Source organism: Phocoena sinus, chromosome 10, assembly GCF_008692025.1.
Source record: "Phocoena sinus isolate mPhoSin1 chromosome 10, mPhoSin1.pri, whole genome shotgun sequence".
Taxonomy (NCBI): Eukaryota; Metazoa; Chordata; class Mammalia; order Artiodactyla; family Phocoenidae; genus Phocoena; species Phocoena sinus.
This window is the reverse complement of record NC_045772.1, coordinates 79,841,422-79,857,599: the sequence shown is the minus strand read 5'-3', so window position 1 is coordinate 79,857,599 and position 16,178 is coordinate 79,841,422.

Genomic DNA, 16,178 nt, shown 5'->3' with positions numbered 1-16,178 from the left:
TAGGTGCTAACTCTTCTCTAAATGTTTGATAGAATTCACCTGTGAAGCCATCTGGTTCTGGACTTTTGTTTGTTGGGAGCTTTTAAATTACTGATTCAATTTCAGTACTGGTAATTGGTCTGTTCATATTTTCTATTTCTTCCTGGTTCAATCTCAGGAGATTGTACCTTTCTAAGAATTTGTCCATTTTTTTCTAGGTATCTATTTTTATTGGCATAAAATTGCTCATAGTAGTCACTTATGACGCTTTGTATTTCTGTGGTGTTGATTATAACTTCTTTTTAATTTCTGATTTTACTGAGTTGGGCACTGTCCCTTTTTTTCTTGATGAGTATGGCTAAAGGTTTATTCACTTTGTTTATCTTTTCAAATAACAGCTTTTAGTTTAATTGACCTTTTCTATTTTTTGCAGTCTATTTTATTTATTTCTGTTCTGACTTTTATGATTTCTTCCCGTCTACTAACTTTGGGTTTGTTTGTGTTAAAGTTCCATGATATTATTATTATACTGTGAATTTTTCCCCTGGTATCTGTTAATACTTGCTTTATGTAATTAGGTACTCCTATGTTGGGTGCGTATATATTTACAATTGTTATGTCTTCTTCTTTGATTGATCCCTTGATAATTATGTAATGTCCCTCTTTGTCTCTTGTCACAGCCTTTCTTTTTAAAGTCTATCTTGTCTGATATGAGTATTGCTACGTCAGATTTCTTTTCATTTCCATTTGCATTGAATACCTTTCTCAATTTTTTCACTTTTGCTCTGTGTCTTTAGATCTGAAGTGAGTCTCTTGTAAGCAACATATATATGGGTCTTGTTTTTGTACCCATTCAGCCACCCTGTCTGTTGATTGGAACATTTAGTCCATTTACACTTATAGTTATTATTTATAGGTATGTACTTATTGTTATTTTGTTAATTATTTGTAGGTTGTTTCTGTAGTTCATTTTTACCCTGTCTCCGTTTTTTGCTTTCTTCCCTTGTGATTTGACGACTATCTTTAGTATTATATTTGGATTCCTTTCTCTTTGGTGTGTGTATATCTATTATAGGTTTTTGGCTTTTTCTTACCATGAGGTTTATATATAGCAATCTATATACATATGTGATCATTTAAGTTGCTGATCTCCTAAGTTCAAATACATTTTTTAAATTGTGTATTTTTACTCAACCCCCCCCACAACATTTCTGTTTTGACATCATATTTTACATCTTTTTGTTCTGTGCATCCCTTAACTACTTATTGTGGATGCAGGTGATTTTACGACTTTTGTCTTTTAACATTCCTATTAACTTTATGCATAGTTGATTTACTACCTTTTCTGTATATTTGCCTTTATTAATGAGATTTTTCCTTTCATAATTTTCATATTTCTAGTGTGATGTTTTCTTTTCCTCTTAGAGAAGTCCCTTTAACATTTATTGTAAAGCTGCTTTCATGGTGCTTACCTCTCTTAGTTTTTACTTGTCTGTAAAACTTTTGCTCTCTCCTTCAAATCTGAATGAAAGCCTTTGTGAGTAGAGAATTCTTGGTTGAAGTTTTTTCCCTTTCATCATTTTAAATATATAGTACCATTTCCTTCTGGTCTTCAGAGTTTTTGCTGAAACGTTAGCTGATCACTTTATGGTAGTTCTCTTGTGTGTAACTTATTGGTTTTACCTTGGTGTTTTAACATTCTCTCTTATCTTTCATTTTTGGCATTTTAATTTTAATGAGTGTGTTTTGGTGTGGCCCTCTTTGGGTTCATCCTGTTTGGGACTCTGTGCTTCCTGGAGCTGGATGTCTCTTTCCTTTCCCAGGTTAGGGAAGTTTTCAGCTATTACATCTTCATATATGTTCTCTGCCCACTTCTCTCTTTTCTCCTTCTGGAACCCCTATAATACGAATGTTAGTATGATTCATGTCATCTCAGAGGTCTCTTAAACTGTCTTCATTTCTTTTTTTTCTTTTCAGGTTGGGTGATTTCCATTACTCTGTCTTCTAGCTCTCTGGGACCCATTCTTCTGTATCATCTAATGTACTGTTGAGTCCCTCTAGTGTGTTTTTCATTTCAGTTATTGTATTCTTCATCTCTGTTTGGTTCTTCTTTAAATTTTCTAACTCTTTGTTAAAAACTTCTAATTTCTCATTCTGCTTATCCAATCTTCTCCTAAGTTCTTTGATCATCTTTATGATCATTACCTTGAACTCTTTATCAGGTAGATTTCTTATCTCCACTTAGTTCTTCTTCTAGGATTTTATCTTGTTCCTTTGTTTGGGATATATTCCTCTGTCACCTTATTTTGCCTAACTTGCTGTTTTTATTTCAATGTATTGAGTATGTTGTTTACATTTCCCAAGCTTGGATAACTGGTCTTTTGTAGGAGACATCTCATGTTTTGTAGTGGTGCACTCCTTTCTGGTCATCAGAGATATATGCTTTAGGGGTGCCCTCTATGTGGGTTGTGTGGGTCCTTTTCTTGTGGTGGGATGGCCACTGTGGGTGGTCTGGTAGGTGTGACTGGCCCCCAGTCTGCCTGGTTGATAGGCCCTGCCTTGTGTGGAATCTGCTGGCTGCTGGTTAGCAAGGCTGGATCACATGGCAGCTGGTTGCAGAGACCCAAGTTGTCATGAGGCTAGTGCTAGCCCACTGGTGGGCACAGCCATGTTCTCTGGTAGGTGGTTGTGCTGCCAAGGGTCCCAGATATAGTGTCAGGCTATTTGTGGGTGGGGCTTGTTCTTGACATGGCTGGCTGCAGCATAGGGGTTGTCCCAAAGCTGGTGCTCACCCGCTGGTGAGGGGGGTTGGATCCCAGGGTGGCTGGCTGTGGTTTCCAAGGTGTCTTGGAGCTGGTGCTGGCCTGGGGGTTGGGGGCAGGGCTTAGGTTGGTCCTAGGGTTGGTGCTGGCCTGATAGTAGGTGGGCTGGTTCCTGACACAGCAGGTTGTGGAGCTGCAGTAGTCCTGGAGCTTCTGTCCATACACTAGTGGGCAGGGCTGGGGCCCAGGGGATCCTGGGGTTGGCACCCACTCTCTGGTGGATTAGGTCAGGTCCTGGGGCTTTTGCTGGCCCACCAGTGGGCAGAGCTGTGTCCTGGAGTCTCTGGCTGCAGGGCCTGGAGGTCCTGGAATTCGTATTGGCCTGTTGGTGGGTGGGGCTGTAGCTCAGGTTGTCCTAGGGCTGGCACCTGCCCAGTGGTGGGTGAGGCTGTTTCCAGGGTAGTGCTGGCCCACGGGTGTTCTCTGGCTTCAGGGCATTGGGAGTCTTGGAATTGGTGTCAGCACACTGCTGAGCAAAGCTGGGGCCTGACGGCTGGCTGTAGGGCCCCAGGGCATTCTGGTACTAGTGTCAGCACACCGGTGTGCAAGGCCTGGTCTTGAGCCCTCTAGTGGACAGGGTTGGTGCCCAGGGTGGCTGTGGGTTCAGGGTGTCTTTAGCAGCAGTATCAGCAGCTGGCTTGCTGGTGCTTGGCATGAGGCGTCCCAGTACTGGTACTGACAGACTGGTGGGCAAGGCCAAGTCCTGGTGCTAATAAACTAGAGAATGGGTTCCAAAGTGGTGCTTGCCAGCACCAGTGTCCTCCTGGTAGAACAAACTCCCCAAAATGGCTGCCCCCAGTGTCTATGTCCCGAGGGTGAGCTCAAGTTTCCTTGAGGCTCTCCGAGATCAGCATGTGAGTCTGACAGAGGCGCCTTTCAAATGACTGTTTCTGCCCTGGGTCCTAAAGCATGTGAAATTTTGTGGGCACCCTTTAAGAATGAAGTCTTTATTTCCCACAGCCCTCTGACTTTCATGAAAGTAAGCCCTCCTGACCTTCTCAGCCATGTTTTGGGGGTTTTCCTTCCTGGTGGGGGATCCTCATTTGGGGCTTGGACCCTTCTCTCCTTTGGCAGAAACTCTGCAATCGTAATTATTCTCCCGTTTGTGTGTTGTCCACCCAGGTGTATGAGCTTTTACTGTACTGCATCTCATTGTTCCTTCTTTATGTCTTTGGTTATAGAAGATTTTTTCTGCTAGTCTTCCTGTCTTTCTCATCAATAGTTTGTCCCTAAATAGTTGTAATTTTGGTGTGCCCATCTGAGTAAATTAGCTCAGGGTCTTCCTACTATGCCATCTTGGCCACTCCTCTAAATGGCTTATTTAAAAGTGACTTTTATCACGAGTTCATTTATGATGTTAACACCTTATCTTCACGTAGGGATTTCCAATTTTTTGATATTAATAAACTTTATTCTTCAGAGCAGTTCTAGGTTCATAGCAAAACTGAGCGCAACGTACAGAGTTACTATATCCTCTTTCTCCTCTGCCACTATCAACATCCCACACCAGAGTGGTATATTGCTTACACTGAATGAACCTGCAGAGACACATCCTCATACTCAAAGCCCACAGCTTACATTAGGGGTCTCTCTTGGTGCTACACATTTTACGGGTTTTGACAAATGTATAATGACCTGTATCCACCATTAGAGGAACATACAGAGTATTTTTACTGCCTTAAAAATCCTCTGTGCTCTACCTATTCATTCCTTCCTCTCTCCTACCCCTGACAATCACTAAACTTTTTACTGTCTCCATAGTTTTGCCTTTCTTTCATATCTTTTCATGGCTCTGTAGCTCATTTCTTTTCAGTACTGAATAACATGCTCTTGCCTGGATGTACCACAGTTTATCTACTCACCTTCTGCAGGGCATCCTGGTGGGTTTCAAATTTTAGCTACTGTCAATATAGCTGCTATAAACATCTGTATGCAAGTTTTCTGTGTGAAGAAATTTTCATTGGGGTAAATACCAAGGAGTTCAATTAATGGAATGTGTGGTAAGAGTATGTTTAGTTTTTTAAGAAACTGCCAAACTGTCTTCTAAAGTGGCTGGGCCATTTTGCATCCCCAGCAGAAATGAGTGAGAGTTCCTCTTGCCTCTACATGCTTGCCAACATTTGGAGTTGTCCTTGTTGTGGATTTTGACTATTCTAAAGGGTGTATAGGTGTATCTCATCGTTCTTTTAATTTGCAATTCCCTGATGACATAAGATGTTAAACATTTTGTCATGTGCTTACTTGTCTTTGGTACTTCTTCTTTGGTGAGGTGTCATTAAAGTTTTTGGCTAATTTTTTAATTGAATTGTTCATTTTATTATTCTTGCATTTAAGAGTTCTTTGTATATTTTAGATAACAGTTCTTTATCCGATGCGTCTTTGTAAATATTTTCTCCCAGACTGTGTATTGTCTTTTCATTCTCTTGATGTCTTCTGCAGAGCTTTTGATTTTCAGGAAGTCCAGCTTCTCAATTATTTTTCTTTTATTTGTGGATTATGCCTCTGGTGTTATACATAAAAGTCACCTAAAAGTCAGACCCAAGGTTATCTATATTATTATCTAGAAATTTATAGTTTTGCATTTTATATTTATGTCTGTGATCTATTTTTTTTTTTTTTTTAATTAATTATTTATTTATTTTTGGCTGTTTTGGGTCTTCGTTTCTGTGCGTGGGCTTTCTCTAGTTGTGGCGAGCAGGGGCCACTCTTCATCACGGTGCGCGGGCCTCTCACTGTTGAGACCTCTCTTGTTGCAGAGCACAAGCTCCAGACGCGCAGGCTCAGTAGTTGTGGCTCACGGGCTCAGCGGCATGTGGGATCTTCCCAGACCAGGGCTCGAACCCGTGTCCCCTGCATTGGCAGGCGGATTCTCAACCACTGCGCCACCAGGGAAGCCCTGTGATCTATATTTTTAAACACCTTTATTGGAGTATAATTGCTTTACAATGATGTGTTAGTTTCTGATTTATAACAAAGTGAATCAGTTATACATATACATATGTTTCCATATCTCTTCCCTCTTGCATCTCCCTCCCTCCCACCTTCCCTATCCCACACCTCTAGGTGGTCACAAAGCACCGAGCTGATCACCCGGTGCTATGCGGCTGCTTCCCACTAGAAATCTATTTTATGTTTGGTAGTGTATATATGTCCATGCCACTCTCTCACTTCATCACAGCTTACCCTTCCCCTCCCCATACCCTCAAGTCCATTCTCTAGTAGGACTGTTTCTTTATTCCTGTCTTACCTGTAGGTTCTTCATGACCTTTTTTTTTTTCTTAGATTCCATACATATGTGTTAGTATACGGTATTTGTTTTACTCTTTCTGACTTACTTCACTCTCTATGACAGACTCGAGGTCCATCTCCTTCACTACAAATAGCTCAATTTCGTTTCTTTTTATGGCTGAGTAATATTCCATTGTATATATGTGCCACATCTTCTTTATCCATTCGTCTGATGATGGACACTTAGGCTGCTTCCATCTCCTGGCTATTGTAAATAGAGCTGCAATGAACATTTTGGTACATGACTATTTTTGAATTATGGTTTTCTCAGGGTATATGCCTAGTAGTGGGATTGCTGGGTCATATGGTAGCTCTATTTGTAGTTTTTTAAGGAACCTCCATACTGTTCTCCATAGTGGCTGTATCAATTTACATTCCCACCAGCAGTGCAAGAGTGTTCCCTTTTCTCCACACCCTCTCCAGCAGTTATTGTATCTAGATTTTTTCATGATGGGCATTCTGACCGGTGTGAGATGATATCTCATTGTAGTTTTGATTAGCATTTCTCTAATGATTAATGATGTTGAGCATTCTTTCATGTGTTTGCTGGCAATCTGTATATCTTCTTTGGAGAAATGTCTATTTAAGTTTTCTGCCCATTTTTGGATTGGGTTGTTTGTTATTTTGTTATGGAGCTGCAAGAGCTGCTTGTAAATCTTGGAGATTAATCCTTTGTCAGTTGCTTCATTTGCAAATATTTTCTCCCATTCTGAGGGTTGTCTTTTGGTCTTGTTTATGGTTTCCTGTGCTGTGCAAAAGCTTTTAAGTTTCATTAGGTCCCATTTGTTTATTTTTGTTTTTATTTCCATTTCTCTAGGAGGTGGGTCAAAAAGGATCTTGCTGCGATTTATGTAATAGAGTGTTCTGCCTATGTATTCCTCTAAGAGTTTGATAATTTCTGGCCTTACATTTAAGTCTTTAATCTATTTTGAGCTTATTTTTGTGTGTGGTTTTAGGGAGTGTTCTAATCTCATACTTTTGCATGTACCTGTCCAGTTTCCCCAGCACCACATTGAAGAGGCTGTCTTTGCTCCACTGTATATTCTGGCCTCCTTTATCAAAGATAAGGTGACCATATGTGCATGGGTTTATCTCTGGGCTTTGTATCCTGTTCCATTGATCTATATTTCTGTTTTTGTGCCAGTACCATACTGTCTTGATTACTGTGGCTTTGTAGTATAGTCTGAAGTCAGGGAGCCTGATTCCTCCAGCTACATTTTTTGTTCTCAAGATCGCTTTGGCTATTCGGGGTCTTTTGTGTTTCCATACGAATTGTGCAATTTTTTGTTCTAGTTCTGTGAAAAATGCCAGTGGTAGTTTGATAGGGATTGCATTGAATCTGTAGATTGCTTTGTGTAGTACAGTCATTTTCACAATGTTGATTCTTCCCATCCAAGAACATGGTATATCTCTCCATCTATTTGTATCATCTTTAATTATTTTTATCAGTGTCTTATAATTTTCTGCATACACATCTTTTGTCTCCTTAGGTAGGTTTATTCCTAGGTATTTTATTCTTCTTGTTGCAATGGTAAATGGGAGTGTTTTATTAATTTCACTTTCAGATTTTCCATCATTAGTGTATAGGAATGCCAGAGACTTCTGTGCATTAATTTTGTATCCTGCTACTTAACCACATTCACTGATTAGCTCTAGAAGTTTTCTGGTAGCAACTTTAGGATTCTTTATGTATAGTATCATGTCATCTGCAAACAGTGACAGCTTTACTTCTTCTTTTCCAATTTGGATTCCTTTTATTTCCTTTTCTTCTCTGATTGCTGTGGCTAAAACTTCCAAAACTATGTTGAATAAGAGTGGTGAGAGTGAGCAACCTTGTCTTGTTCCTGATCTTAGAGGAAATAGTTTCATTTTTTCATCATTGAGGTTGATGTTGGCTGTGGGTTTGTCCTATATGGCCTTTATTATGTTGAGGAAAGTTCCCTCTATGCCTACTTTCTGGAGGGTTTTTATCATAAATGGGTGTTCAATTTTGTTGAAAGCTTTCTCTGCATCTATTGAGATGATCACATGGTTTCTGTCCTTCAATTTGTTAATATGGTGTATCACATTGATTGATTTGCATATATTGAAGAATCCTTGCATTCCTGGAATAAACCCTACTTGATCATAGTGTATGATCCTTTTAATGTGCTGTTGGATTCTGTTTGCTAGTATTTTGTTGAGAATTTTGGCATCTATGTTCATCAGTGATATTGGCCTGGAGTTTTCTTCCTTTGTGACATTTTTGTCTGGTTTTGGTATCAGGGTGATGGTGGCCTCATAAAATGAGTTTGGGAGTGTTCCTCCCTCTGCTATATTTTGGAAGAGTTTGAGAAGGATAGGTGTTAGCTCTTCTCTAAATGTTTGATAGAATTCACCTGTGAAGCCATCTAGTCCTGGGATTTTGTTTCTGGGAAGATTTTTAATCACTGTCTCAATTTCGGTGCTTGTGATTGGTCTGTTCATGTTTTCTATTTCTTCCTGATTCAGTCTTGGCAGGTTGTGCATTTCTAAGAATTTGTCCATTTCTTCCAGGTTGTCCATTTTATTGGCATAGAGTTGCTTGTAGTAATCTCTCATGATCTTTTGTATTTCTGCAGTGTCATTTGTTACTTTTCCTTTTTCATTTCTAATTCTATTGATTTGAGTTTTCTCCCTTCTTTTCTTGATGAGTCTGGCTAATGGTTTATCAATTTTGTTTATCTTCTCAAAGAACCATATTTTAGTTTTATTGATCGTTGCATCGTTTCCTTCATTTCTTTTTCATTTATTTCTGACCTGATCTTTATGATTTCTTTCCTTCTGCTAACTTTGGGTTTTTTTGTTCTTCTTTCTCTAATTGCTTTAGGTGCAAGGTTAGGCTGTTTATTTGAGATGTTTCCTGTTTCTTAAGGTAGGATTGTATTGATATAAACTTCCCTCTTAGAACTACTTTTGCTGCATCCCATAGGTTTTCAGTCGTCGTGTCTCCATTGTCATTTGTTTCTAGGTATTTTTTGATTTCCTCTTTGATTTCTTCAGTGATCACTTCGTTATTAAGTAGTGTATTGTTTAGCCTCCATGTGTTTGTATATTTTACAGAATTTTTCCTGTAATTGATATATAGTCTCATAGTGCTGTGGTCGGAAAAGATATTTGATACAAGTTCAATTTTCCTAAATTTACCAAGGCTTGATTTGTGCCCCAGTATATGATCTATCATGGAGAATGTTCCATGAGCCCTTGAGAAGAATGTGTATTCTGTTGTTTTGGGATGGAAGTCCTATAAATATCAATTAAGTCCATCTTGTTTAATGTATCATTTAAAGCTTGTGTTTCCTTATTTATTTTCATTTTGGATAATCTGTCCATTGGTGAAAGTGGGGTGTTGAAGTCCCCTTCTATGAATGTGTTACTGTCAATTTCCCCTTTTATGGTTGTTAGTATTTGCCTTATGTATTGAGGTGCTCCTATGTTGTGTGCATAAATATTTACAATTGTTATATCTTCTTCTTGGATCGATCCCTTGATTATTATGTAGTGTCCTTCTTTGTCTCTTGTAATAGTCTTTATTTTAAAGTCTATTTTTTCTGATATGAGAATTGCTACCCAGCTTTCTTTTGGTTTACATTTGCATGGGCTATATTTTTCCATCCCCTTGCTATCAGTCTGTATGTGCCCCTAGGTCTGAAGTGGGTCTCTTGTAGACAGTATATATATGGGTCTTGTTTTTGTATCCATTCAGCCAGTCTGTGTCTTTTGGTGGGAGCATTTAATCCATTTACATTTAAGTTAATTATCAATATGTATGTTCCTATTCCCATTTTCTTAATTGTTTTGGTTGTTATTGCAGGTCTTTTCCTTCTCTTGTGTTTCTTGCCTAGAGAAGTTCCTTTAGCATTTGTTGTAAACCTGGTTTGGTGGTGCAGAACTCTCTCAGCTTTTGCTTGTCTGTAAAGTTTTTAATTTCTCCATGAAATCTGAATGGGATCCTGGTGGGTAGAGTAATCTTGGTTGCAGGTTTTTCTCCTTCATCACTTTAAATATGTCCTGCCAGTCCCTTCTGGTTTGCTGAGTTTCTGCTGAAAGATCTGCTGTTAACCTTATGCGGATTCCATTATGTGTTATTTGTTGTTTTTCCCTTGCTGCTTTTAATATGTTTTCTTTGTATTTAATTTTTGACAGTTTGCTTAATATGTGTCTTGGTGTGTTTCTCCTTGGATTTATCCTGTATGGGACTCTCTGTGCTTCCTGGACTTCATTAACTATTTCCTTTCCCATATTAGGGATGTTTTCAACTATAATCTCTTCAAAAATTTTCTCAGTCCGTTTTTTTTTCTCTTCTTCTTCTGGGACCCCTATAATTTGAATATTTGTGTGTTTAATGTTGTCCCAGAGGTCTCTGACTATCCTCAGTTCTTTTCATTCTTTTTTCTTTATTCTGCTCTGCAGTAGTTATTTCCACTATTTTATCTTCCAGGTCACTTATCCATTCTTCTGCCTGAGTTATTCTGTTATTGAACCCTTTTAGAGTATTTTTAATTTCATTTATTGTGTTGCTCATCATTGCTTGTTTCCTCTTTAGTTCTTCTAGGTCCTTGTTAAATGTTTCTTGCAATTTCTCCATTCTATTTCCAAGATTCTGGATCATCTTTACTATCATTATTCTGAATTCTTTTTCAGGTAGACTGCCTATTTCTTCTTCATTCATTACGTCTGGTGGGTTTTTATCTTGCTCCTTCATCTGCTGTGTGTTTTTCTGTCTTCTCATTTTGCTTATCTTGCTGTGTTTGGGGTCTCCTTTTTGCAGGCTGAAGGTTTGTAGTTCCCGTTGTTTTTAGTGTCTGTCCCCAGTGGCTAAATTTTGTTCAGTGGGTTATGTAGGCTTCCTGATGGAGAGGACTAGTGCCTGTGTTCTGGTGGATGAGGCTGGGTCTTGTCTTCTGGTGCGCAGGTCCACATCTGGTGGTGTGTTTTGGGGTGTCTGTGGCCTTATTATGATTTTAGGCAGCCTCTCTGCTCATGGGTGGGGTTGTGTTCCTGTCTTGCTAGTTGTTTGGCATAGGGTGTCCAGCACTGTAGCTTGCTGGTCGTTGAGTGAATCTAGGTCTTGGTGCTGAGATGGAGATCTCTGGGAGATTTTCACCATTTAATATTACATGGATCTGGGAGGTCTCTTGTGGACCAGTGTCCTGAACTTGTCTCTCCCACCTCTGAGGCTCAGCACTGACTCCTGGCTGGAGCACTAAGAGCCTTTCATCCACACGGCCAGGTACGTGGGGAGTTTCTTTCCTTTTGGGAGGTCTGAGGTCTTCTACCAGTGTTCAGTGGGTGTTCTATAGGAGCAGTTCCACGTGTAGATATATTTCTGATGTATCTGTGGGGAGGAAGGTGATCTCTGTGTCTTACTCTTCCACCATCTTCAGAATGTGTCTCTGTGATCCATTTTTAGTTAATATTTTTTATGAAGGGTGTAATGTCCATGTCTCAATTCATTTTTTTGCATGTGGGTATCCAGTTGTTCCAGCATCATTTGCTGAAAAGACTATCTTTGCTCCATTGTATTGCCTTTGCTCCTGTCAAAGATCAATTTACTATATTTATATGGGTCTATTTCTGGGCTCTCTGTTCTGTTCCACTGATCTGTTTGTTTCTTCTTTGCTAATACTACACTGCCTTGGTTATCGTAGCTTTATAGTAAGTCTTGAAACTGGGTAGTGTCAGTCCTCTGACTTTGCTCTTCTTCAATATTAGTGTTGGCTATTTTGGGTGTTTTGCCTCTCTATATACACTTTTCATTTTGCCAGTATGCAGAAAAAAACTTGCTGGAATTTTGCTTGAAATTGCATTGAATCTATAGAGCAAGTTGGGAAGAATTGACATGTTGATGATATTGAGTCTTTTCATCCATGAACATGAAATATCTCTTCATTTATTTAGTTCTTCTTTGATATCTTTCATCAGAGTTTTGTAGTTTTCTTGATATGTATCTTGTGCATATATTGTTAGAGTTGTACCTAAGTATTTCATTTTAGGAGATGCTAATGTAAGTGGCAATGAGTTAATTTCAAATTCCACTTGTTCATTACTGGTAAGTCGGAAAGCAATTGACTTTTGTATATTAACCTTTTATTTTGTAATCTTGCCATAATTGCTTATTAGTTTCAGGGGTTTCTTGGTTGATCTGTTCAGATTTTCTACATAGACAATCATGTCATTTGCAAATAAAGACAGTTTTATTTCTTTATTCCCCATCTGTATACCTTTTATTTTATTTTCTTATCTTATTTCACTAGTTAGACATTCCAGTGTGTTGTTGAAAAGCAGTGATGGGAGGGGACATCCTTGCCTTGTTTCTGATCTTGGCAGAAAAGCTTTGTCTCTCACCATTTACTATGGTGATATCTGGGGAAGTGTGGTAAAGCATGGATTTTAAAGGAATAAGACTGAAGACAGGGAGATCACTTAATTTGTCCAGAAAATTGGAGAAGTACCTGAATTGGCCATAAGTATTAGGAGAAAGGAGAAGTCAGAAAGGAGAAGACATAGCTGAAATCATTTAGAACATTAAGTAATTAGGATCCAAGGGACATGGACAATGAAGGCACAAAGAGTTTTGGGAGGCTCTCAGTTTTCTAGCTGGGGTGAGTAGGTAGCACCACCAAGCAAGAGAGAGAATATAGAAGAAAGAGCAAGTTGGGGGATAGAAAATGATGTATGCTCTTTGGGGTATGTTGAGTCTGAGGTGTCTTGGGATAGTCAGAAGAAAATGTCCATCAGGCAGTAAGATATATGAATGCAAGTCTTGGGGAAGTAGTCTGAAATGAGTATATAGTTTCCAATGTTATTACTTAGTCTGTCATTAATTTTGAGTTGTGTAAAAATGCAATAAGAAAAATGAAAGAGTCATTTCATGAATCTTTTGGGGTCTAATTTTTATATAGGAGATTGAAAAAAGGGATAGGCTAAAAACAAACAAGTCTTCTCATTTATTTAGGAAATATTTATTTATTGAATATTTCTTTTTTATCTTTGTTTATTGGGGTATAGTTGTTTTACAATGTTGTGTTAGTTTCTACTGTACAGTGAAGTGGAGTTCCCTGTGCTCTACAGCAGGTTCTCATTTGTTATCTATTTTAAACATATTAGTGTATATATGTCAGTCCCAATCTCCCAATTAATCCCACCCCCCTTCTTCCCCCCTTGGTGTCCATACGTTTGTTCTCTACATCTGTGTCTCTATTTCTGCCTTGCAAGCCTGTTCATCTGTACCATTTTTCTAGGTTCCACATATATGCATTAATATACAATATTTGTTTTTCTCTTTCTGACTTCACTCTGTGTGACAGTCTCTAGGTCCAACCACATCTCTACAAATGACCCCATTTCATTCCTTTTTTAATGGATGAGTAATATTCCATTGTATATATGTACCACATCCTCTTTATCCATTCGTCTGTTGATGGGCATTTAGGTTGCTTCCATGACCTGGCTACTGTAGATAGTGCCACAATGAACATTGGGGTACATGTGTCTTTTTGAGTTATGGTTTTCTCTGGGTATCTGCCCAGTAGTTGGATTGCTGGGTCATAATGGTAATTCTATTTTTAGCTTTTTTTTTTTTTTTTTTTTTCGCGGTACACGGGCCTCTCACTGTTGCGGAGCACAGGCTCCGGACGCGCAGGCTCAGCCGCTCCGCGGTATGTGGGATCTTCCCAGACCGGGGCACGAACCCGTGTCCCCAGCATCGGCAGGCAGACTCTCAACCACTGTGCCACCAGGGAAGCCCTATTTTTAGCTTTTTAGGTAACTGCCATACTGTTCTCCATAGTGGCTGTATCAATTTACATTCCCACCAACAGTGCAAGAGGGTTCCCTTTTCTCCACACCCTCTCCAGCATTTATCATTTGTAGATTTTCTGTTGATGGCCAATCTGACTGGTGTGAGGTGATACCTTGTTGTAGTTTTGAAGATAAATCTCCAAAATATACAAACAGCTCATGCAGCTCAATATCAAAAAAACCAAACAACCCAATTAAAAAATGGGCCTAAAGAGACATTTCTCCAAAGAAGACCTATAGATGGCCAAGAGGCACATGAAAAGATGCTCAACATCACTAATTATTGGAAAAATGCAAATCAAAACTACAATGAGGTATTGAAAATTTCTTATATGAAATACACTGCTTTAGATGTTGTATATACGAAAATGAAACAGATAATCCATGTCTTCAAGGAGTTCACAATATATTGGAGAAATGGTATAAGCAAATTATTACAATATAGCTTGAGAATAACTAAGATAATGGCATAAATAATATGTGATCAGACCTCAGAGATTGGGCAAGTAATATAGCCTGGGAAATTCAGAGGAGATTTCCAGAAAGAAGAGGATGCCTGGAAGAGGAAACAGCATGTTCAAATGCACAAAGATGAGAATGTTTCAGCCACAGCCAATGTTGCAAGTGTTTTAATGTGCTAGATACAGAGATGTACCACCAGATTCCCCTTCAAGAAGGACTTCCTCCTCAGCTGCAGGAGGTACAGCTGGCATTCTACAGCTGCCATCTCTTGAGGATCTGCTCAAGTATAGAGAATTGACTTTCCAAAAGTCATACCCTTCCCAGGGCAATTTGCATCTGGTGACTGAAAGAAGTGGTAGTACAAAGATCTGGTCATTTTGACCTGATGCAGGACTCTGAAAGGCATATTTGTTCCAGAGCTTTCTGATGGGTTAGCTGAAGCTATGTTGCATCTGCATCACAGTTCAGTTTCTCCCTCTGCCTGAGTTTGCTTCCTTTTCCCTTCCTATTAAGGGTTTTATCCCTAATATACATCCTGCACCCAAAATTCTGTCTCAGTTTCTGCTTCCTGAGAACATAATCTGTGCATTTTGTTAAGGAGTGGTCCAAGAGAGTAGGTTCTAAGATAGGATTTTGTCTTCTGGCAATGAAAACTTCATCATTTGTGGCACATGGGACACAGATAGCCCCTGGCACAATATAGTGGTCCAGTTGTTAAAATTTTCACTGTTGGTGAATTGGCCAAATGAGTCAGATATTTGAGATGTATGGAGAATATAGTGGCTATAAAGATAATGGGATTGGATGGCTATTGCTAAGCAGCACTGATGCTCTACAGAAGGATAATGAACAGTGGAATCACTCAGCATGCACCAGCAGAAGGACACAAGGATGGATAACTGGGAGGCCCACGTTATGGATCTGAGCCAAGTTTCAGACCCAGCACCCATTCATTGAAGTGGTAGGTCCTCACAGGGATGGACCCTGTTATGACCATGGCAAGTATAGGGTTATGATTCCCAGTCCTTTTCAAAAGGGACCAAAGGTCACTTACATTTTAGAAACAGATGGGCACTGAGCCTTAGTCAACACTGAAACCAGGAAACCTAACACATCATCAGGAACCTCCAGTAAGAGTGGGAGCATATAAATGGCAGTTAAAAAAATGGAGTTCTGTCCAAGGTTTAGTATACCATGGGTCCACTGGTTGCAACAGAAACTACATGGCCTGCAAAGCCTAAAATAGTATCTGGCCCTTTACAGAATAAGTTTGCTGACCTCAGATGTAAAGGTGGTTGTCCCTATCTTATCTCCATTTGATTCACTCCTCTGGCTCCTGAAAACACTGGGTGGATCCTGTGAGATGACTATAGACTGTCTCAAGCTCAACCAAGTAGTATCCCTGATCACAGCTACTGTGTCAATGCGGTAGCTTTGTTAGAGTTAACCCACTTTGTTAGAGTGAATTAATTCAGGCTTAGGAACAAGGTATGTAACCATTGGTTTGATGAATGCATTCTTTTCTACCCCACTCAGATTACAGGATCAGAAACCATTCAGTGTACATTCACATGAAAAGAGTAAATGTATATTTAACAAGGCAGTAGCAGTAGTGAAATATCAGAGAGTGGATGTGAGAGGGATCAACACTTCTTCCCCAGTGTATATTATCCCCTTCCTCGTTAGTAGTAGAATCTCTGAGTTTCAGCAAGCCACAAAGCTGCAGCTGAAGAGGACATTTCCCAGCTTCCCTTGTAGCTAGGCATGACTAAGTGGCAAAGTTCTGGACAGTGGGATGTGAATTGA